General features: G+C 49.6%; 1 protein-coding gene across 1 annotated transcript in view; it reads right to left on the bottom strand.

The window, feature by feature from the left end:
- EPB41 (erythrocyte membrane protein band 4.1) overlaps nucleotides 1-8,149 on the bottom strand; it is a 156,811-nt gene extending 148,662 nt beyond the window's left edge. The window contains exon 1 of the mRNA XM_090268953.1: nucleotides 8,032-8,149. The gene's annotated coding sequence lies outside the window, so the exon portion shown is untranslated. The remainder of the gene's footprint in view (nucleotides 1-8,031) is intronic.
- Nucleotides 8,150-23,758: the final 15,609 nt, after the last annotated feature.

Genomic DNA, 23,758 nt, shown 5'->3' with positions numbered 1-23,758 from the left:
CCCCGAGTGCAGGTCATGGCTCCGCAGGTTGGCAAAGCAGTGCCTTCAGCTAGGAATACCCCTTCTCCTGGTCTTTGCCTGAGAGATATTCACAGTTCACACTTCAGTGCATCAATCAAAGGCAGAGTTGGTGCTTTCTGTGTCTTTCTCCCCAGAACTAGACTCTGAGCTCCCTGAGGGATAAGTGGCAGAGACAACACAGGTTCACCTCTGTGTCCCATGCCCTGTCACAGAGTGGGTGTTAGTGAAAGAAGATGATGCAGTCAAAGCAGACAGCTAGGTGACTGGATGACCTTCCAAGAGGTCTCCTCCCTCTCTTCACCTTACGGATGCTTTCAGAACCTGACAGACTAGGTTGCTCCCTGCCTGTCTCCAGCAGACCCCTCCCAGACCTGGTCTCCACTGTCCCAAAAGGGATATCTTTATAATCCCAAAATAATACTCATAATTATAATTATAATAATAACAATAATTGCTATCAGTGATTACTCACCATGTGCCTCATATGCATTATTAATTCTCAGAAGAACTCTCCAAGATCTAGGAGATAGGTAGGTTTTTTTATCATCCCCATTTTATAGTAAGGAAACCAAGGCTCCAAGCGGTGAAATGTCTTGCCCAAGGTCACAACATAAGTAAGCAATAGATACAGGATTCAAAGCCAGGTCTGTCTGACTCAATTGTTGTTGTGTCTGGCTTTCCCCTGCTTTCAGTTGTCTTCTCTCTTCAAAACTCTTACAGCAGCAGGCCTGGGTGTGTGTGTGTGTGTGTGTGTGTGTGTGCAGGCCTGGGAGGGGGTGTGTGGGTGTGTGCAGGCAGGCCTGGGAGGGGGTGTGTGGGTGTGTGCAGGCAGGCCTGGGAGGGGGTGTGTGTGTGTGTGTGTGTGTGTGTGTGTGTCTTCACTCAGCAAACATTCCACTAGTCCCCCCTGACCCTGTGCTGGGCATTGGAGATGAACAGAAACCACTCAAACATAGTCTCTGTCTCCCTGGGGGAAATAAGAGAGTTTCATACTAAGAATTTGGGCTTTGGGGTGAGCAGACTTGATCCGGAGCCCAAGCTCCACCCTTAAATAACTATGTGACTCTGGGTAACTGAATTGATTTACTCAGCACCAGTTCTCTCCTCCATAAAGAGGGGATCATGATGCCTGGGTCACTGGGAGGACCGCATGAGATAATGTATCTAAAATAGCATAAACAACCAGCCCAGCATGTAAGAACTATCCAATAAATGGCAATAATACATATGATGACTAGAGATTCTCAGGATCCCTAGGCTGAGATGGGATTAATTCTCCGGGGCCCTCCCTGGAGCCTTCTTAGCCAGACCCAAATAGTAATAGCAATGTTAACACCTAACCCACCCAGTTTCTCATTAAATAATTCTTCAAGGGAAGTGCCCTTTATTAAGCCTATTTCATAGGTGAGGCAATAGAGGCCCAGAGAAGGTGGATTACTGAATCAAGTCACACAGCAAAAGAATGGCCATGCTAGGACTTCCACTGAGCTACTTGTACACTAGGCAGAGCCCAGCCCTTATCCCAGTGCCCTGACCATGCTGCTGAAGAGTTTGGGGCTCCAGACTCCTAGGCTCAGGTCCCAACTAGGTGGGAAGTTAAAAGTAAGAGAAAGGAGCCAAAAAGAGGGACACCTTACTTAGTCCCCTCCCAAAGTGAGCCCACAGCTGGGAGGACCAACAATTATCACAGAGACTCTTGCACTTCTTGGCTCCTTCCCATGCCCATGTGGGGGAAGTATTATGATACGCCTGTCACAGATGAGGTCTCCAAGGCAGGGAAGTTAATGATTTGTCCACGGTCACACAGCGAGGAAAGTGGAAGTTCGGAGAGGCAGAGTCTCTCCTCACCACCCCCCACCTTCAGTCCCAGATCTCCCAAACCACCCCTCTCCTCTGATGAAACCTAGAGGCTCTATCACTCCCTCTCCAGCTCTAAGCACAGGCCCTGAGTCTACCTGCTTAGATGCCTTGCTGCTGATTGATAGGCTTGGTACTTGGCCCCACACTCAGTTCAGAGGACCCAGAGCTCATTTAACAGAGCTCTGCCCCCCAACCCCAGGAACTCACAGTCTAGTGAGCAAAGAGGAAGCCCACATTCACAAGCTCTTATGATGTTGGGCACTTTATATCCATCACCCTTTAAATCCAATACAAAGAACATTGATGGGACATAGTGACACTGAATGAATAAATACTCATTCAAAAATATTCACTGAGCACCTACTACATGCCACTATTACCCTAGGTGCTGGGGATACAGTAGTGAAGAGATGAACAAAAGTCCCTGCCCACATGGAGATTACATGAAGAAAAGAACAAGCATACCTGTATCAGTAATACCTGTAATTGGTATTAATATTCCCATTTTACAGATAAGAAACAGAGATGCAAAGATCCACCAGCTCCAAGTGGCAGAATAAGGATTTTATTCCAGACCAGTCTGGCCCCAAAGACTTTTGCATGGTATCACATGACCCAAACATCACACCAGTGTGTTGAACACCTGGAGAGAAGTCAGCTCGTTGTGGCAGGATGCTCTCTCTTGATTCTTCCTTCCCCACCCCGGGCCTCTCTTTACACCCTGTAGTGGCCCCAGAGCCACAGGACACATGTTAGAATCGAGCCCACAGGGCAGTCATTCAGCCAACCCAGTACTCACCCAGAAGAAGCCATCGGGATCATGCAGCCAATCAGGAGCAGCCGCGGGACCGTCGTCACAGTGGCACATGGAAGCAAAGGACAGCAGTGAGACACAAGCACAACCAAGAAACAAGCTCTTTGGGGCCCCTCTTCAGCCTGGACCTGAAACTCTGCCCTCCCCCTGCCCCTGCTGGGTCTCTGCTGGAGCAGATACCCTCTTAGTCAGCAATCTGACAGTCTGATCATCCACTCTCAGCGCATCATGACTCCCAGGGCACAGCCCACTAGAGGCAGCAGGATCCCTATGGACAAATATTAACTGAGCAGCTACTGTGTGCCAGGTGTTGGGGCTACAGTATAAAGAAAACAGACATGATCCCTGCCCTCATGGAGCCTACAGTGCAGCGAGGAGGCAATCATATAGTATTAACTGAATTACAACTGTGATGAATGCTCCAAAGAGAAAACTTAAGAATTTGGGTTCAAACCCTGGCCCTACCACCCACTAGCTCTGTGACATTGGACCCATTTCTTAACTTCTCTGTGACTCAATTATTCATCTGTCAAATGACAGTAGCATTGATAGCAACCTCCAGGGTTGCTGTGAGGATTAAATGGGTAAATATATGAGGGGGAATCTATGTATTAAAAAACTGTGTATTTACTCTTAAATGTTTAAACTTCAGTCACCTTCAAAGTACTCTCCATTTCATGCAACACACCTATCAAGACTTTTTTTCACTGCTCAAACCAGTTTTAACTCTTTGATTTTGATGCCTTTTAGTGCTTCTGCTGTTTTTTGTTTCACCTCTTCCACATTGGCAAAACATTTCCCTTTCAGGACTTTCTTTATCCGGGGGAGGAAAAAAAAATGTTGCTGGGGGTGAGATAGAGTGAATAGGGAGGGTGGAGCACAAGGGTCATGGTGTTTCGGTCAAAAACTGCTGAACACTCAGTGTGGGCAGGTGCGTCCATAATCACCCATCATGAAATGGGAAAAAGCGTTAAAAGAGTTTTCAAAAACATATTCACTGAAGCCAAACACAGCCTCTCACAACCATACCAGCTGGTACACTGATAAAGATAGGTTCCTAGAACACTCACCTAGCAGGGGAAGCTGGTACTACAAGGGGCCCGCCCTCCAGAAGATCATTCTGGGGGTTATTTTTGGGTCCCCTCTCATATGTAAAACACTTTGCACAATGCTTGGAACACAGTGAACTGTCCATTAGTGTTAGCTACTATTATTCCAGGGAGCTGTAGGCATGGGTTTTAGAGGGACCTAGTATGGGTCAGGCCACCACCTGCCTGACAACATAGGGTTTAAAGGACACAATGAGAGGTGAAGCTCTGAGCCCGGTGCCTGGCGCACTGTAACTATTCAATAAATGGGGTGACATTCTTAGGGCTGTTCTCCACACATCACCAGCACAAAGCATTTCAGCAGAGTAGGTGTCAGAAGTGCCCTCTCCCCACAAACACACACCAGAACTGCAGCTTTGTACTGAAAAATACCCCACCCCCCATTCTCACCTGATTTTACAAATGCCTCATCTCCTCTGACCTTCACAATAACCCAGGAAGTGGACAAAGGCAAAATTATTATCGTTCCCATTTTACAGATGATGACAGCGAGAAGGGACTCACTCCTCTGAGTATTTCTGGGCATGTCATTTCATATCTCTAAGCCTAGTTAAGTGGTCGAGCCAGGATTCCAGCTGGCATCTGCCTGGATTTGTCCTCCGGGTGCTCCCTTGCTTTTTTCCCTTCAGTCTCCGCTACACTAGCTGCACAGCCCCAGACAAGCCTTTGAACCTCTCCAACCTCAGTCCCTTCATCTGCAATAGCTGCCCAACAGCCAGCCCAGGATCCAAACTGCTCCTGACCTAAACTCTTCCTCCACAGGCTCAGGCACTACTACCCCAACCCCACCTCTACATTTTACCCCATCATCAACTTCAACCACAAACCCATGAACCAAGCCTGTGCTCAAATACTAAAATTCAAGTTTTATAAATGGAGATACTGAAGTCCAAAGTTGGCCACATAACCAAGGTTGCCTTTCAGTGCCCAGCCCTTGCACCTGAGCAGTAGTCAAGTGCAGACAGCTGTCTGGAGAAACTTCTCGTGGGACTCTGACCCGCCGTACACTCCCTCTGCTCCTTCCCCCCATACCTAGCCCAGTGGGCACTGGCATAGCATGTCCCCAAGCTCCCCAGCCTGAATATCCCAGAGCTCCGAGCTTACCCAGCGGAGTCAGGCAGGTTCCATAGGTTAAGGGTACGCAATGTGGGCGCAGGTAAGGGCTAGTACCTGTAGGGTAAAAGCTCCCTGTTTTAGTGAGTCTGGGCTTTGAAGTCAGACAGACCTAGGTTCAAATCCCAAGTTCAGCCACTTCCTCACTGTGTGACTTCGGTTAAGTCAACTCACCTCCTTGAACTCCTGTGAAATAAAGATAATTCCTAGTCCCTCATGAGGTTGTAAGGTTGACATCAGTTAATGCTGCATATTAAAGGCTTAGCACAGAGTTCCATGCACAGCAAGTGTGGCTCTAATTATGCTCAGGGAATGTAGGCCTAGAAAAGGATCTGGGGCACATCACACTCACCCTTGCCCTTACCCCATACTGTCCACTCCCCCTTTTGTAGGGTGAGGTAGGGGGTCGACTAAGTCCCAAAACAGGTACTGGAGACTATAGCAAAATCGATACCGGAAGACTGTTAGAGGCTCTAGGCTCATCTCCCCACTTCATTTCACAGAAAAAGAAACTGAAATCCAAGGAGAAAAATGACTGGTCCATAGACTATAATGGAGTGAAAGCCTGCCTCCTTTAGTCAACATCCAAATCTTAAGACCTGGGGAAATTCTGAATGACCCCCACCCCAGGGCCTATCATAAAGATCCACTCTATTAACCCCTAGCAAATCTCAGCCCACCATAACCTCTATGGTGAGCCCTTCATGGGTATCCTCTTCAGCTCTGTGGCTAGCAGATCGTCGCTAGCAGATCTGTATAAACACACAATGGGTACTCAGGAAAGACTTAGGGTATAACCCCATGAAGTTTCTCTCTAGTTCTCTCTGAGCTTTGCTCAGACTCTCCCTCCAGGGGTATCTCCTTGTTATCTCTCTTCAGTCATTCCCACCCTGGCCTCTGTCTTACCCTACAGTCCAGGTATCATAAACTGGGCCCGACCCCAGCCAGCAGAGTTCTGGGCCGCCCAAGGCCTGTACAGTGTCATCACCTTCCCAGTCAGACTGGAATATTCCTGCTCAGTGCAGCTAGCTGGACTCCTGGCCAGGATCCACTCTGCAGAGGGGGTGCTAGCCCTGCCCTGCCAGGGGCCCCACCCCAGCTGGCCTAGGGGGTGGTGCAGCCTGGGAGCACTGGGAGCTTCTATTGGCACGCCTGAGGACTACGGCAGGGAGGCCAGCCTGGCCTAGGCAGTACAGGGATGGGTTGAGCAGCAGACAGACAGGTGTGGACCTCCTTGCCTCACTGAGTATCACCTACACACCCAGGTGCTCCACCTGCATCCCACATTGCTGAGACCTGGCAGGCCCTACCTGAGTCTCCTATACACACACAGGAAACCTCAGGGCTTCTCCACTCCATTCCCTTCTTAAAACACCCCCACTGGCCTGCCCCCAGACCAGCTACCACTCTGGTCCTGCACTCATTACCTTATTTGATTCTGCTAATGCCTGTGAGATCCAGATTATTGACTAAACCTGGGACTCAGAAAGGTGAAATGACATGCAACAACATCACACAGCAAGGAAATGGCAGGGCCAGGATTTGAGCCCATTCTGCTGCATGCAAAGCCTACAGGGCACAGGATGTCCCATATCCTCCCTCCTCTCCACTTCTACAGCTTCTGGATCCCCTTCTTCCCAAAACTTCTACCTCGTCCCCCATTCCTAATCCGAACTAATACTTCTCATCTCCTGACTGGTATAACACCATGTTTACATGCCCAACAGTAGCAGGGTACAGGAGTTATTTCTGAAGTGTCTGTCCCTCCGACACACAGAAAGACCTTGAAGGCAGAGTGATTCCAGTAGGTGCTCCTTAGACCTGACAGTTTGTTACTTCTATTTCCCCTGCCACTCACCCCATACAAAAGTCCTCTGGCCTTCTCCTGTTGATCTCCCCATCCCCAGCCTCCTGCCAAGACAAGCCCCCAGGCCTGTAACTGGGGTGAAGGTGGGGAGCTCGCTGAAACTTCAGGGGCCCTGTGTCTGTGCACTGGCCCTACCCTCTCCCCTTCGGTAGCGGAGGGTACGACCCAGCCCTGACACCAGGCAGTTCTCACAAGGGCCCCCAGCTGCCCTAAGCACCAGCCCCAGCCAGGCTCTCCCAAGCCTCCTCCTTCTGGAGGAAAGGGCTCCAAGACACAAAAGGGGCTGCCTAAAGCCAGCCACTCCCTCCCAAGTGAAGCTGTGGGCCTAGCAATACCCTCTCCCAACACTACCGGGAGAGTCCTCCCCTCCCCTCTCCCGGAGCAAACTTGAGCTGGGGTCTGTCTGGACAAGTCACTGCTCCAATTTATTGGAAGGGAGAACTGTTCTACCCCAAAGAGTTGGGGTCTGCCAGAAAGTGTAGGTTCGGGCAGGAAGAGTCTAGGAGAAAGACGGAGAACACGGACAGGGAAAAACTGGGCTACACAGAGACCAGAGATGAGAGACACAGGGCATCGGGGAATGAGAGAGCAAGGAGGAATCTGAGACGGACAGAGGCACTTGGGAGAGACCAGAGACAGAGGGAAGTCCCCTAGACCAAGCCTGGAAGGGCGCGTCTGGAGCAATGCCGACGCCCCAGCTCGCGGGTCCCACTGTCCGGAAACTCAAAGTCGGTTACGTAAGGACCGGAGCCCGGCGCGGGGCGCGGGGCTCCAGGCCCTGGTGCCCCCTCCCGCTGGGCGCCGCCCGCCCAGGGCTCCTGCCCGCGCTGCGGAGGATTCAGCAAGAGCTCGCGGGGCGGTCAGGGCAGGGTTGGGAGGGGGGACCTTCGGGTGCACCACTCCGCGGAGCCGGCCAGCGGGAACCTAACCCACGACCCCCGCCCCAGTCAGGCACGAGACCGGCTGGGACCGTCAGCGGCAAGAGTCCAGCTCCAGACCCGAGATCCCGGTCCTCCTCTTCTGTCGCCAGTGCCCCTCCCGCACCCTGAACTTCGAAATGCCCAAGACCCTCTGGACCTCCAGTTCGGAACTTGGGACCCGAGGCCCCTAGACTCCCCACTTCCTCGACCTTTACACTCTGGTCTCTCCCCTACAGGGACGGCCTGGGCCCTTGGGAGTGGGTCCATCTGGTCTCATCCCGTCCCTCCCGGAGACCCGGGGTCGCTCCGCAGGCGGTCCAGGCTCACCTGTGCCGGACGGGGCGCGGAACTGGCCGGGCCAGGCCGAGCCGGGCCGCGTTCTCGCTGTCCGCTGTTCTCTCGCTTTAAGAGGTTCCTGCCACTTTGCCCCGCCGGGGGCCTCCACCTGCACTGACAGGGCAACTCTGACTGAGGCCCCGCCCCCGACCCGGGAGGCCTTCTGATTGGCGCGGGCAACTGCCAATTGGCGGGGCGGCGGAGAGGACTGGGCCGAGAAGTGCGAGCGTCGCAACCGGGAAGGGGCGGGGGCTGCAGGTGCGGCCGAACCCGGACGCCTAGCCCTGGGCAGCCGCGTGTTGATCTGAGGGGTTCAGGGGAGGGTTGAGCGGGGAGCTACTGGATTCGCTCGTATGGTCTCTGACATCATGTGGCAAAAGTGTGATGCAATTTGCCATGTAGTGCTGCCCCTAAGGGCTGAAAGAGAGGTAGGAGGGGACTCGTGTTAGGGAACATAAGGAAGTGACCTTGGCGAGACACCTGGATCACCTGCCCACCATTTCATCTGTGCGACCTTGAGCAAGTCACTTCTCTGAATCTGCGTTTCCTGAACTATAAATCTTACCGTGCCTTCCTGAGATTAGCAGTATAAGCAAGCACAGGCCTGGCACACAGGAGATATTCAGTAAATGCGGATTCAGGTTCCTCTCATTCCCATCTTGCCACTCTTCTCAGAGATTTTTCCCTCCCGCTGTTCCATGTCAGTGTTAGGCAGGGCTCATATAGTCAGGGATCCAAGTCTCCTCCCCTCCACCTCATTTCAGACCTGTGCTCAAATATCTCGAATAGCAGGAAACTCACCACCTCCCAGGCTGGCCTTTTTCATTTCAAAACCGTTTTGAGACTTCAAAAGCTCTTTCTAAAATTAAGACCAAATCTGCCCTCTATGATTTCTGCCCACAGAGAACAAACCTAATCCCTCTTCTAGGTAGAGCAGCCGTTCTCAACCTGTGGGTCGCGACCCCTTTGGGGGTCGAACGACCCTTTCACAGGGGTCGCCTAAGACCATTGGAAAACACATATATAATTACATATTGTTTTGGTGATTAATCACTATGCTTTAATTATGTTCAATTTGTAACAATGAAAATACATCCTGCATATAAGATATTTACATTACGATTCATAACAGTAGCAAAATTACAGTTATGAAGTAGCAACAAAAATAATTCTATGGTTGGGGGTCACTACAACATGAGGAACTGTATTAAAGGGTCGTGGCATTAGGAAGGTTGAGAACCACTGATGTAGAGGAATCACAGAATCATAGGATCATAGGATATTTCAGGTCAGAGAGCCATGGAGAGCTAATCACTTTTGGGGGGCAAGTGGGAAAAACTAAGACCCACTGTTGGCAAGTGACGTCTTATGGTTCAGTGGTCTTTCTATTACACGAGCTCTGGAATCAGACTGCCTGGATCTCAATCTTCAACACTGCCACTTATAAGCTGTGCATTATTTTGAGCGAGCTACTAACCCTCTCCAAGCCAGTTTCCTCCTCAGTAAAAGGGGTTAATAAAAGTATTTTCATCAACGGTTGTGAGAATTAAATTAAATAATCCATGTAAAGTATTGTGAATAGTGCCAGTCTCAGGGTAAGCATCCAAAAAAGGGTTAGCACTTACTATGATTACAGATGTTAATGTTATATCAAGGTTATAAATTCATGTATTGCCCCACCCCACCCCCAAGTTTGCTGAAGTCTCCCCCGAGTCAGGTCTTGTTTTAAGCCCCAGGGCCCTGTTCCCTGACTTGAAGAAGCTCAGTGTCACAGAGGAGGGTCTGACTGAGCCCCAAGATCTGAGGGATGCTTTCTGATATAGGGGAGTGAGCTCTAACACATCAGAGAAGCTTTAGTTCCTTTAACCAAAAATATGGACAGTTGAGGCCCTTCCAGTCCCTAGCCCTGTGGACCCTGGGGAATGCTGACATACACGCCCAGGCTCCTAAGCATATTGATACACCTTTCACCTGTGCACATTTTCACTTGCCCACCAGGTGACATTGCCCTATGGTTAAGAATTTGGGATTTGGTGGCAGTTTAATCTGGGCTCTGCATTTTACCAGCTTTGTGCCTTTGGGCAAGACGCTTTCTCTCTGGAGTAAAAGAGAACTAATAATAGCCCCAACTCTACATAGAGCTCTTGAGAAAATTAAACGAGAGTTATGTAAAAATATATATGCAAATACCCAGTAATGGATCTATCACTATTTTTTTAATTGCTCCCGCATGTATTCATGCACCCAGGAGAGAATGCCTCAATTTATCCTCTGCAAACAGGGATTTCCTCTCCAGCTCCCCGCATTCTTCAATCGAAGGGGCGGGGCGGGGAGAATCCCCGCAGCGGCAGGGATTATACTAAGGAGCTGCCGCAGGCCCCGCCCCCTCCCTGATTGGGGCGGGCGAGTGCTCGGGCTCGGTTGGGCCGAGCTGCCTGTGGGTGACTCAGCAGGGCCAGCGCCTGCCCAGCCTGATAAGGGTGTGTGCCTGTGAATGTGTGTGCGTTTTGCGGGTGGGCAGGGAGGGCTCTGTTTCTGAGTTCGTGAGTGAGAAGCACATGTAGAAGTGCGCTTGTGATCTTGATCTTGTGTGTGTCACCTCTGTGTATGTGTGTGTAGGGGAGTGCATCTGTGTGCGTGAGGGTGTGCCGTGTGTGGTTGAGTTTGCATAGAGGGTGTGACTCTGTTTGTGTCTGTCTCTGTGTGTCATATAAACAGGTTCCCCCCAACCCTGTTCCAGGGCCTGGAGACCTAGAGAGTCCTGCCCTGCCCCAGGGGCCTCTCTGTCCAGGCAGCATGTGTTTCTTGTTGAGGTGACTTGTGTACTTGTAAGGTTGAATGTGACCTTGTTGGTCGCTGTACAGGTGGGGGTGGGGGTGCTGTCGCCCCTGCCCCACTGCCTCTGCCTGTGAAATCTCCACCTCCCTCCCCTGAACACAGGGAGCAATTTACTACCTGAGATGCTCCCTGTGAAGAGAGAGAGACCCCCAGCGGAGGCAACTGACATTTAGTGATCACTATTGTACATGCATTCTCTCATTTGATCTCGATGAATTCTTACAGCCAAAAAAAAAAAAAAGTTCTGAAGAGAGTGGGCCTCAGAGAGCAGAAGTGACAGCAGCCCCAGGTCACAGAGCTCTTAAGTAATGGAGGGCATGAAGAGGACAGCCAGGTCTTCCCCTTAAGCTGAGCACCCAGTCAGCCTGGAGCCTGTGGGGGGCCTGATAAGCCTGGGGGCAGGGAAAGGTACATGTTTGTGTCTCCCCCTCCTTCTCCTCTGAGCTGCCTGGGCCTTCAGCCAAATCCTTATCCTTCCAGAGCCTGGACACTGTCACCAGCTTCGACTGGGTGAATAAGTCTTGAGTTAGGTGATAAAGAGGCCAGGACAGTGGCTAGGGGTGGAGGGAGGAAGGGGCCAAAATGGGACTATCTGTTTCTTCAACAAAACTTTATTGAACATATGAATTAAAGCTGACCACTACCCAGCTCAGTCTCAGAGAAAAGAGTCACAAGGCCAGGCCACAAGGAATAGCTGAAACTGAGGGGGAAGCTCAGGCCTGAGGCAGGGGGTGTGGCTGGAATCTGTCACAGGTTTGAATCCTGATTTCACCATTTATAGGGCGTGTGACCTGGCCAGTTATATACAGTAGTCCCTCTCTATATCGCGGTTCACTTATTGCGGCCTCACTGTATCCCGGGATTTTTAAAAATATTATATTTAATTATTTATCGCGGATTCTTCGCTATATTGCAGGATTTTGCGGTACTGTGTACGTATGTTATTAAATTTATGTAGGTTTAAGAGTGTAGAATATGTTTAAGAACTTAAGTAATGTTTATAAAAGTGTGGAAAAGGTAAATAAGGGACTGGGAACGGTGTATAAGTGTGTGGGAAGGGTTTATAAAGCTTCAAAATATATATAAATACTAAAATAAATGTAAGGCTCCTACTTCGCAGATTTTCACCTATCGCGGGGGGGTCTAGAATGTAATACCCGTAATAAGTGAGGGAATGCTGTAATTCTCTCCCAGTTTGTCTCCTCATCAGTCAGATGAGGTAATGGTGCTCATCCTGCCTGCCTCTCCTCACTCCAGGATACAAGACGGGAAAGCCATTTGTAAACTGAGAGCTGCTTTCCATACTTAATGGACATTTCTGGTATGAGAAGCCCTAAAGCGACTGTCAACCCAGAGCCCAGAGGGAGGAAACGATCTCTGTAAAGAGTTAGGGAAAAGTGAGTGCTTGGAGAAGATGACCTTCAGCTACACTTTTGTTTTGTTTTGTTTTTTGTTTTAGATTTTATTCATTTACTTTTTAGAAAGAGGGGAAAGGAGGGAGAACAAGAGGGAGAGAAACATCACTGTGTGAGAGATACATGGATCAGTTGCCTCTTGCATGGCCCACAACCCAGGCATGTGCCCTGACCGGCAATCAAACTGGTAACCTTTAGGTTTGCAGGCCAGCACTCAATCCACTGAGCCAAATCAGCCAGGGCTATGCTTTTTTTTTTTAAATAAAAATGTAATAGTTATTCTCAATTCTTATATTTAACCCAGCTAGATGTTTAAGGATGAATTTACTATATGAAAAAGGAAGAGGGCATTTCAGGTAGAGGAAGAGCCTGTACAAAGGCCTGGAAGTGGAATAGTGAAGATGGGGTCTGGCAGCAGAAAATGGTCTAGTGGATCATGAGACCAAATTGTGGAGGGCCTTCAATGCCAGGTTAAAACCAGGGCAGATGGGGTGGGAAGAGATACTGACATTTGGGGTTAGCCAGGGAGCCTTTGAGGTAGAGACAGCCATGTTCTGGCTAGGGTGTGGCAGTCATGGGGATTTGGGTGTTGGGAGAATAGAGGGAGAATTGGCAGGCAGTTCAGAGAGCCTCCTCCCCAGGAGGATCTATTTGAAGCCTGGGGCGGATCCGCAGAACAACATTCAGGTGGGCAAGAGACTGTAGAAACCTCTTCAAGGGAGAGATGAATGTTGACGGGGATGGAGAAAAGCTCAGTCGGATGCCCCATTCCAGGGAGGGACCCATGTATGGGCACAGAGGGTGCCCACCAATGAGCATTTAAAGGCTCTGAAAGACCCTACTGTCCAGGAGTTCATCTGGGTTTGCTGCAGTGTGGAGAGAGGGCCAATCCCATCAGGAGAACTCCTTCCCAGGGAAAGGGTCATCTCCAGAAGCCCCTGTTGAAACAGCAGTGGGTGTCAATGACTGGCTTATAATATACCTGAGAGGTACCACTAACCCTAACCCATCAAACACGCGTTTTATGGATGAGTAAAATGAGGCAGCGAGAGGCAAAGTGTTCTGCTGGCGATTGCACAGGCAGCATATGGCAAGGCCAGGACTTGAAGGCAGCACTCCTTATTTCTTGAGAGGGCGGCAGGTATTGGGGAAATTAAGATTCTGCCTTTGTGGGGCCAGGGAACCTGGGAGAAACACACTCTACAACAGCGGTTCTCAGCCTGTGGCTCGTGACCCCTTTGGGGGTCGAATGATCCTTTCACGGGGGTCGCCTAAGACCATCGGAAAATACATATATAATTACATATTGTTTTTGTGATTAATCACTATGCTTTAGTTATGGTTGGGGGTCACCACAACATGAGGAACTGTATTAAAGGGTTAGGAAGGTTGAGAACCGCTGCTCTAGAAGGAAAGAAGGTGTCTGCTGCCACCTTGTGGTCATAGAGCTGCTTGGGCAGAGCCGCAGAGAGACGTTCAGGCTGCGGGAGGGGAGCTGTGCCAGGGGCTCTATCCCGGGAGCCCGGGGAACTTGAGGGGAGTTGCCTTGGGTGCAAGTGTGTCAGCTCCGAAGCATGGGGCTATAGTGAAAAGGTGGGCTCTCATTTGGGACTGTCCTGATTGCAATTCCAGCTCGCCACAATTTGTAAGATCCCAGGCAAGTCTCCTAACCTTGCTCTTCATCTCTTCTCTCGAAACCTTTGAGAACATTAAAAGGGATAGTCTTTACTCTTGCAAAGACCCTTCAGAGCCATTATGCAATTGTTGCAGTTGGGAAAACCAAGGACCCTGTGATGAGATCCAGGATTGTGGGGCTGGAAGCTTATTTGGGGGCCTCTTTAAGAAAAAGAAAGCTAAGCTAAGAATACAAAATGCCTGTAACCACTCAAGCTGGAAGGAGAGGAAGTCAGGTGGAAAGAGACAGTGGTCTTAACAAATTGATGTGAACATATTTTACCTTTGCAAATTTCACAGAAACATGTGACCCTGTGGACACAAAGCCAGGGTCCCTCTAGGACCTATTCAAGTGTGAAGCTTTGATTTACACATAAGCCTTATGGTGAGTTCACCCCTAGGCTTGGTGGAGTCAAGTATGAGGTCTCCCATGGGAGATTTAGAGATTCTGAAGCCAGAGCCAGACGTGGGTTCACGTCTCCCAATCACCCCCAACTCTCCCATCCCCCTGGTAGGCATGCCTTTCACTCAGAATTTCCAGAGCTTCCTACCTAGAACTGAGTACATACTCACTACACCGTCTGTGTGGCCACATCCTAACTGTTGGGTTTTTACAGACAGGACTGCTCAGGGATCCTCTGTTCCACCCAGTCAGACCCTCCTTTGCTTTCTAGGCTTGGGGGCCAACCCCATAAGCCCCAGGAAGCCTTCTCTGCCTGCCCTTGCCTCTCCAGGCAGTGCTAGCATTCTGCTTGGCACAGAGGCCTTGGGCCAGTGCAAGGTTGCGGTCTGGGTCCCTGCAGTGCTCAATCTAATGCTGCCCGCATGTGGTCAGTCCAGATGGGCACATTCTAAGCCCCTCCTCTTGCAGCCAGGCCCGGGGGTGGGCAGTGGGAGACAGAGAGAGGACTCAGACCCTATCCCAGCCCTCCTCTAGCTCACAATCTTATGGTCAAAAGATACATGGATGGATCTTAAAACTTTTAGGCCAATAATAACTTAGACATCAACTAGTGCAGGTGATTGTCAAACTCTTCGAGAAGCCCAGTGTGGAAAACAGAGGGAAATAGCAGGTGTGTAGGGGTGTAGAAGTTCCATGTGCTTGGCCTCCCCCATCCGACCCTCTGCTTGGCCTCTTGCAGCCCTTCCAAGGAAGTACGAGCTGGAATCACTGTTCAAGTTAAGCCCTTTGCTTTAACAGAGAGGCCAGCAAGGGTAAGAGATGTGACAAAGGTCATAGAGCAAGTTAGTGGCTGAGACTGGATTCTAACCTAGGTCTGCTAGACTCCAGGTGTGAGGCTCTCTGCCTGATTTCAAGTTTGGAGAGTGGGGGCTGAACCATCCCTTCCCATCCTTGACTCCCATCTCCCTGCTCTCACTCTGGATCCTCCATCCACTCAGCACAGCCAGAATGGCAAAGAGATGTTCAGAGGGATCCCAGAGGCCCATGGGAGTCGGACAGTAAGGAAGGGTCCGTTTTGGGACCACTACACTGAAATGAGAGCAGAGAATGGACTTTTATCTGCTGGTTCACTGCTGCCCTCAGTCTGAGCCTCTAGCCTGACACACTATTGTCAGTATATTCGGTGAGTTGAATGAATGAATTTGAGGCAGCAACTTAGCGTAGAGGAACCCTCCTGGGTGGGAAAATCATCCGTCCAGGTTGACCTCATCCACCTCTGGGTACTTCTCCTGGTCTCCTGGGGGTGGGGGTCTGGGCTGGACTTCCTGTGGGGGTCTTATTAAGGATTTTCGGTTTTGCTGCATCTTCCTTCTCCTTCTCTTCAGAACAATGTTCTATCAGAGGAAGCTGTTTTGTGACTCTGGGAAAGTCACTTCCCCTATCTGACCCTCCATTTCCTCATTTGTTAAAAATGCTCCCTTTATAGTGTTTTTAAATATTCAATTGAAGTAGTTATTACGACTTGTCACACACTGGACATCACATAAAGCACATGGAATTGAGGAAATAAATGAATCGATGGCGGTAGAGTACGACACTGCCTGACACATAAAGAGTGGTCAGTCAGCGGTAGTTCCCCACCCCCTCCAGCCCACACTCACCTAGTGTCTCCCAACAGAATGCTTCCCCCATTCAAGTCCCTCTTTCAGGAACCAGTTCCAGCCCACAGCTTCCAGGGACGAGGAGAGGGTGGGGTAGGTGGATAAGCTAGGGACACCAGGTGGAAGAAAGGAGCAGGAACTAAATAAGGGTGCTAATGCCAGGTGTGGCCAGTAGGTGGTAGAAGCGTCCGTGAAATGAGCCTGTCCTCAGGCAGCCTGTCTTAAATTTCTCCCAGAGCCTCCTCAACTTTTGGGTCTTGGACCCAGACCCCTGGCACCTCCAGTGAATCCTGCATCAAGGCACAGTGACACACAGAGCATATCCTATTGCAGAGGGCTCTGGAATCACCTGTGGATGCCCCCGGGTAAGGGAATACACCCAAATGTTAATAGAATAGGGAACTGGATAACGTTTTTCCCCTTCTTTTTAAGTTTATTGGGTTTCTCAGATTTCTATATTGAGAAATCTATGATAACCATAAATGTTATGGAAGAAAAAAACCCTGTTCCTTCCCGACAGTCTCCTTATCCCCTTAGGGTATAGTGTGGTTCCCATGAGTCTGGCGATGTTGTGGGGACCCAGCAGCCTGCTGAGAAAGAGCAGGTCTTGCTCAGTGCTGGAGAGCCCTGACAGCAGCTGTGAGACGGTCCCTCCAGGGCAAAGGGTCAGTACAGAGCAATCAGAGAAGGCTTCCTGAAGGCAGAGGAAGCCAAGTTGACCTGGAAGGATGGTGAAGTTGGCACAGGACAGGAGCCTGCCCTGTCTACTCCACTTCTCTGAGAACTGCCTGCCTGTTGGGCTGAGCCTCCACAGTCCTCCTCTGTAGAGGGTCCCCTTCTCCCACGGCAGGAATTTGAGGTTGCAGGAAGACAAGATTGAATTTAGAATCCTAGAATTCCCCATAGGGAAGGGGCATCAGAGGTCATCTGGATTTTTCGAGCAACTTCAGCTATTGAAGGCTCGAGGCAGAGTGTGTTTCCGTGGCGGTAATAGTGTGCCCTAGTTACCATGCAAAACTGTTGTCTTGTTGGGTCCACAGGAGAGTCCTGGTAAGTTAGTTATAATAATTGTTACCCAGTTTTACAAAAGAGAAACATGATGCCCAGAGCGGTCAAACAGATATGCTTTTCCTCTGGGAATAGGAAAAGTCCACTGTGCACACGCACTCCCATTAACACCCAGGCGCGCCCCAGCATGCTGTGCGAACCCTCTCTCTCGCCTTCAGAGATGTTATCCCAGCCTCCGTGGGAGCTGGCTCTGGGTGGAGCTACCAGGCCTCTGCGAAGGCTCCTTGGCAGGAGTCCCTCTCTGTGAGCAGCTTCAGACCGCGCAGCCAAGCCCACTTCCCCACCCTGGGAACCTGGTAGCCCTGCCCAGGCTGCTGCCCACACAACATGCAACTGAGTGGGACTGAGATTCCAGTCTGGGGCAGGGCAGCCCATCGCCTTGGTGCTGTCACCTTGACATAGCAGCCTCAGGTGGGCAGCCCTGGGCTGAGGTTCTGGTCTCTGAAGGAAGGTTGCCCCCGAAAAGGAAGAGGAGCTCTGTGCCCTGGTACTCTCTTAATGACCTGGTCACCCGTGTTGGAGAGGCAGATGCCAGATCAGGAAGCTTTCCTTCCAGAGAGTTACTTATTAACCCTCAGGGTGGACAACAACTATTTGAGGAGAACACTGAGGAAGTGGAAAAGGTTTCTTGGGACATCAGCCTCTAATTCCCATCCCCAGAGCTGCCTTGAATGCACAGAGATTTGGGACTTCTGTAGCCATAGGGCAGGGAGAGAGAAGGGAGGTGGGAGTAAGATGGAAGGAAAGGGGAATTAGTGGGAGCCCCAGGAGGCATATGGGGTGGGCAGGGCTCTGGAGGACAAGGGACTTAGATTAGGGAGAGTGGGCCACAGGGAAGAGGAGAAGCCAATTTGGAGGTGGGGGGAGGGGAAGGAGGCCCAGAGGCCTGGTTTGGTCTGGGGTGTACTCTGGAGGTAGCTACAGCTGCCTTACATGTCTGTCTCTCCCATCAGGTGAGATTCTTTTTTTTTTTTTTTTTAGTAATTTATTTATTTGTTTACTTATGTATTTATTTTTTAGAGAGAGGGGAAAGGAGAAAGAGAGGGCGAGAAACATCACTATGTGGTTGCCTTTCACTCGTGCCCCCAACTGGGGACCTGACGTGCAACCTAGTCATGTGCCCTGACTGGGAATCAAACCAGTGACACTTGGCTCGCAAGCCAACACTCAATCCACTGAGCCACAGCAGCCAGGGGTTTCAGGTGGGATTCTTAAGGACAGTGTTGTATTTACCTCCAAGACAGGTCCTGAGGGTAGAGCTACACTTTTCCCACAGTGTGAGCAGGAAGGTCTATATCACCTAGCAAACTGCCCCCTACATATATACACACAAACACACACACACAAGGAAGTCACAGAAGGTGAGCAAAAGGAACAGCCAGAAATATGGACACTGGGAATAGAGCTAACTTCATTGGGAAAACAGAAGGTTGGGTCCTTGGTACCAAGGTGAGACCAGAGATTAACAAAAAGCCAGTGTTTGAGCCAAGCTTCATTTGTGACATGCCTGCTTCCCTCATCCCCAGAGTGAAGCAGCTCCAAATACAAACACCAGCCCCCAGCCCCAGGCATCCTTTTTCCTGCCTCTAGGCAGATGTGCAAGGGAATTTTATCAATAGGTGTCTATTTCTGGGGTCAAGGAACAAGAAGGAAATGTCTCTGTTCTCTCCCAGGACGGTAGAACCCCTAGAACCCATCAATTTCTGCCTCTGTCCCTCCATTGTGTAGAGGCCCAGAGAGGGACAGAGACCTGCCCAAAGTCACACAGCAAGGAAGTGGAGGACAGAGTCAAACCCACATTCCCTGTCTCCTGGCTTGGGACTCATTCCAAGAGGAGATTCTAGAGGCTAAGCTACATCAGATGGATGTCACCTGCACTGACACCCACTGAGGGACTCCATCGCCATGACTCAAATGTTCAAGCTAGAAGGTCTAGGCCAGTGCCACCCAGGGACCTTTCTTTTCTCCCAGGCTGTGTCTGCCTCTTGGGTCCCTGGGAGGGCAGTTTCGGTGAGGACAAAAAGGGGCAGCTATGTATAAGGTACTTGGAGAGAAGATAGCCTCTTAAAATTTTCTTCTCCAATGCATTGTGTTCCATCTTCTGAAGCTCAAGGAGGTGATTAAAAGAGGAAGAAGTCCTTTGCTCCTGACTCATAGCATTAAGAGACATGGGTCAGAGCATGTGTAACCTAAAACACTACATATTAAAAAGCTCCAATTTTTGAGCACTTGCTATGCACCAGGTACTTCATTCATCCACCGAGGAGAATAACCACTGTGTGCAGTGCCACTTGCTGGGAACACTGTCTTGACCAAAATGGACCAGGTCCCTCACTCACAGCTCCTTTCTAAATCTCCACTACTTCTTACTAGGTAAGAGTTGCACACGATTGAGGAAATGGGCTCAGAGTGAAGTGACTTGCCCAGGGTTATAGGGCAAACTCATGGCAGGCAGCCAGAAAAATTACAGAACAAGCAGATCATCCAAGGCAGGGAGGAAGGGAAGGGGAGAGGAACTTGCCAAGGCCTCAGCAGTTTCTTGGGAAGCTGGCATGTGGCTCTGCTGCCAAGGTGATGAGGTATAGAACCTGGCACTGAGAAGGCTCAGGTCATGCCTGTGTGCTGGATACAAGGTCTCCCTAGTGTCCTCTGAGTAATCATAGTTTCGTCTTGGGACGCAGGAGGAGGAAAGCAGAGGAACAGGACTTGACAGACCCAAGATGGTATCCTCGCTGGCCCAGCTATTGACAAGGCCATGTGGCCTTGGACAAGTCATTCCGCTCTTCGAGCCTCAGTTTTCTTATCTATAAAATCAGGGTAACAATCATAATTCCTACCTCATAGTCAACTATGAAGATTAAATAAGTTACCCCATGTAAACTGTTTAGAGCAATGATGAGCACTTTACCTACTGTAATTAACTGCACAGTCTTGTTCTTACTGAGAGAGCTGTGTGAAAGCACTCTGTTCTCTGGGAAGAGCGGGGCACCAGGTGAGGCTCCTGGCCAGTGGAGATGACAGAGCTACAACCTGGGCACCCCCCACCCTGCCAGCCTAGCAATCAGGACTCCATCAGGATGTCCATCGCGAAGGCCCTCACCAGCTCCTTTTTGAATTCCCAAACTGCCAACAGCCAGAACCCCACAGCCAGCTGTCCTAGTTTTCTGTCTTCTAACATCCTCAAGCTCCCATTACCACCCCCAGCTCCCAGCACTATGTGCTCAGTGCCCGGAAATGGAAAAAGGAATAAACGAGTAAATCAACAATGAGATGAATGTGTGTGTCTGTGTTTTGTGTGTAAGCATGGGGACCATGACCTTGGGCCAGTACTTCCTAGGGGCTTTTGAGCCTCTGGAATTGGTTCCCCGTGGACCTGCAGTAGTTGCCAGGCAGGGAAGGCAGCCAGAGGCCAAGCCCTAAGCTAGGGAGATGCTGCTGCTGCAGAGAGGTCTGGACTTTGATGGAAGACCTACCAGGTGCCCTGCCTGGGCTGTTGCTCCTCCAAGTTCTCTCAGGACATTGGTGGCCCCTCTACACCTTGAGGATCATTTCAAATTCCAACCCAAGCAAAACTCCTTAGAGAGCTGCCTCTGGCACCCCCATCATGGTTACAGAATAACTCTGTCTTGGGGTCTGCTCTGTGTCAGGCATTTTGGTAAGCACCTCACTTGCATTATCTCTAGCCCTTGGGGCGGGGGCGGGGGGTTTCTTAGAAGTAAAATGACTTGACTAAGATAACACTGCTAGCAAGTGGCCAAGAATCCAGCAAAATCAGGACTCTCATGAGACTAAGCACCCTATCAGAGACTGACCCATTCCTTGGACTTAGACGTAGAAAGACACAGAAGCCCAGAGAGGGCAAATCACTTTCCTAGGTCACACAGCCAGTTAGCATCAGAGCTGAGATTTGAATGCAGATTTGGAGCTTCCCAGGCCATGTAGCAGACTGTACTTGAGGACTCTGGTTTACTCCCATCACCCTCCAGCCCTCCCCACCCCCAACCTTTCTTATATGACATTTGACATTATCCATCACTCCCTCTCCCTGGGAACGCCCTCCTCCCCCAGTTTCCATGGCAGCACATCTCCCCATCCTCCTCCGGCTTCCTGACAACTTCTCACTCTCCACAGTGGCTCCTGAGCCTAGAGGGATCCCTAGGCTAAATCTCCGGTCTCTATTCTCTCATTACTACCCCTGGAAGCTCAGCTACTTTCCCTTTAGGTCTTGAACTCTGACCCTGCACTGCAACTCCACTTTTAAATAATAACAGCGACTTACTATGTGCTAAGAGCTTAGTTATGTGCTGGACCCTATACAGCAGGTCCCCGAATAAGGCTATTGTGTTAAATGCTGTTTCATTTTAATGTCGATAAGGAAAAAAAATTGATTCCCAGCTGGAGCCACTGTCTGTGTGGAGTTTGCATGTTCTCCCATGTCTGTGTGGCTTTTCTCTGGGTACTCTGGCTTCCTCCCACATCCCAAAGGTGGGCACATGAGGTGAATTGGCTTGTCTACCTTGTCTCAATCTGAGTGTGTGTGTGTGTGTGTGTGTGTGTGTGTGTGTGATGTGACCTGTGATAGAAGAACATCCTGTCCAAGGTGGGTCCTGCCTTGCTCCCCAAGCTGCCTGGAGAGGCTCTGGCCACCTGTGACCCTGAACTAGAATAAGAGAGTTGAAAAATAATTATCTTATTTGGTTTTATCACTCTTTCTTAAATGTATGTTTAGCTCACATTGATTTCAATGTTCAATATTAGAAGTGTGTTGGGTCTCTATTTAGAAGCTGTGTGATGTTTTTGTGGCCAGAAATATCCTGCAAGGACTTAAGTCTTGCATATATCGCTTGTATCAACTAGCCTGTGTAAAATGGTTGTATTATACATCATATTACTTAAAGCTGCACTTTCCAATAAACTATAGATGATGTTAAGGGTGGACTTGCTGTACATTAACTCATTAAATCCTCACAGTGCCATGAAGAAAATTCATTCTAAATTTTTTAAAAGATTTTATTTATATATTTATTTATTTATTTAGGGGAAGGGAGGGAGAAAGAGAGGGAGCAAAACATCAATGTGTGGTTGCCTTTCACATGCCCCCAACTGGGGACCTGGCCCACAACCCAGGCATGTGCCCTGACTGGGAATCAAACCGGAGACCCTTTAGTTCATAGGCCAGCACTCAATCCAAGGACATTTTTTTTCATTGCAATTAGAGAGAAACATTGATGTAAGAGAGAAACATTGATTGGCTGCCACACATATGAGCTGGGAATGGGGATTGTACATGCCCAGACCGGGGATCAAAAACACAATCCAGGTATGTGCCCTGACCAGGAACCAAACCCACAAACTTTCAGCTATGGGACAACTACTCCAACCAACTGAGCCACATCAGCTAGGGCGGAAGTTCATTCTACAGATGAAGAAACGGAGGCACAGAGATGAAAAGCCAAGATCTGCCTCTAGCCTCAACCACTACTTCTATTACAAGAGATATGAAATTGTAGGATATTTTGAAACCAGAGGCAAAAACTTCCTCCCCTCCCACCTCCTGAAGAGAGAGGAATGGAAATTTTGAGGGAGATCAGACCTACTCTAGTTTTTAGAGTCCCGTGATGCTCTAGAATTACACTGTTGATTTGGAGCTTTAAAAGGCATTGTGTGCAGTACATTTTAAAATGTGAAGTTAATGCCAGGAGGAACACAAGTTTGTGGAAAAATTGTCATTTTCCTTCAGGTTTTTCCATTTGGTCTTACGTCTTCAACAACCTCATCCCAGGGTTCCAGCTACTATGGCTCTTCTACTTCAATAATGTCTGGGATTCATCATTAAATTCCTGGAAACTTGGATCCTAGCATTCCACGGTCCTGAGTTCTGCCACCACTAACAAGCTCTGTGACTTAGGGGTGAGTGGCTTGATCTTTCTGAGCCTGATTTCTTGTCTAAAATAAGAGTAATAGTAATAGTACTACCTTCACTCCCTCCCCATGCTCCCCCACGGATGTCATCAGAAATGTTCAGTTAAGTGGCATGCTCCAGCTGCACACAACTTCTCAGGTTTGCCAAGCACTTGACTATCTCCTGGCTTGGCACATGCTATTACCTCTTCTTGATGGCCAACTCCGAGTCATCCATGAAGACCCTCTGAACCCTTTCCATCTCTTCCAGAATTGCTACAAATATGTTTCAATAAAAAGCTAGAAAAGGTGCTTCCCTGTGACACCCTCCCTGGGGCTCCCTGTCACTGCACACATCCGCAGGGAGATGCAATGATTAGAGGCAGATTAAGGTCAGCTGAGGCCCCAGATGCAGAAGAAAATATTGGGCCGCTTAAAAAAAGAGACAGGGAAAATAAAAATACATGTTAACCATATCATATGCAGCGTAGTAATGAAACCAAACTTGGTGTCATATAAAAAAAGTGTAAAGTTGGAGTTTTGCAGGGACCTTCAGAAGTTGGAGCCCAGCACGCGTGCCCAGTGCGCCCTCCATTAAATCTGCCTCTGGCAAGGATCTGTTTGTGTTTGTCTCCGAGAACGGGCTTGAACTTTCTGAGGGCAGGGCTGTACCTGACTCACTTCCAAGTCCCAGTGCCCAGCATGCACACAGCCTGGCATGAAGTAGATTTCAGTACAAATTTGCTTTGCCTTACATG

The sequence above is a fragment of the Furipterus horrens genome, unplaced genomic scaffold, assembly GCF_987537825.1.
Source record: "Furipterus horrens unplaced genomic scaffold, mFurHor1.1.pri manual_scaffold_3, whole genome shotgun sequence".
Taxonomy (NCBI): Eukaryota; Metazoa; Chordata; class Mammalia; order Chiroptera; family Furipteridae; genus Furipterus; species Furipterus horrens.
Note: the sequence above shows the minus strand (reverse complement) of the source record. Positions and strands in the feature narration are given on the sequence as shown.